The sequence below is a fragment of the Pteropus vampyrus genome, unplaced genomic scaffold, assembly GCF_000151845.1.
Source record: "Pteropus vampyrus isolate Shadow unplaced genomic scaffold, Pvam_2.0 Scaffold356, whole genome shotgun sequence".
Taxonomy (NCBI): Eukaryota; Metazoa; Chordata; class Mammalia; order Chiroptera; family Pteropodidae; genus Pteropus; species Pteropus vampyrus.
The window spans coordinates 830555-831506 of record NW_011889137.1 but is presented as its reverse complement, the minus strand read 5'-3'; positions in this window follow the sequence as shown (position 1 = coordinate 831506).

Here is a 952-nt window from a genome sequence, read left to right as displayed (position 1 = left end):
TCTCCTCCCCTGAACCTTGATTATCGGGCCTCGTCCTTCCCGGCGTGAAGCGGGCTCTCTCTGTCTCATGGGAAGGCCTGGCTTTGTGCTCCAATAATTCTACTTTCCGCGACTCAGGCTCTGCTTTGCCAGCAGGACGCTTTTGTTTTCCATGGGGTCCAGAGATTCCCCGCCCCCCCCGGTTTTGCACTGGGGTGACCCAGCGTTGTCCCCTCCAGGTGGAGGAGGACCCACATTTGCTGTCCCGAGAGCCTTTTCCAACAACACACGCTTTACATCGTGGCGGCACGAAGCACACGTTTGGGCACGTCTCAGCTTCGCCGTGTGGGGGGTCGGCGTGGACCTGGAGAAGGCATGCAGCCCCCCACCCCGGACCCCGGCAGGGCAGCAGGAAGCCGATCTGCCCCCCGCAGAGGAGCTGGGGCTCCCGTATGAGCCCCCTGGGGCCCCGTCCCACTGCCACACAGGACCCTCTGGACACCGGGCCTGTCCTTGGACCATTGACGTGGCCGCTGTTCCCGATTCTGGTCCACGTGGGGCGACTTGAGGGCTCTCAGCCAGAGTTGGGTCCCCACAAATTGTCCGGTAAGGGTGGGCCCCACCTTGGCTGGTCAGGCAGGAAGGTGCGCTTTGGCCCGGCCCCCCCGAACGCCGCCGTGACCCCGGGGGAGCTGCTCGCTGACGGGGCGCGGGCCTCGGCGGCCTTGGCTTCCCCGGCTTCCCGTCGACCCGGAATTTAATTACGTGGTTTTGTCTCCATTATACGGTTTTTTAATGCTTATTTCATATTTATGGTAAGTGCTCTTAGTTTTCTATTCATGGCAATGATATAAAGCTTCTTCTAAAAATTAAATCTGGTTAAGTAAAAAAGAAGAATGCATATAAATTAAATAAAAACATTACGAGTCGCCGCGGTTCCCGGGTGTGGCCCCAAACGGAGCGCGTGAGCGCC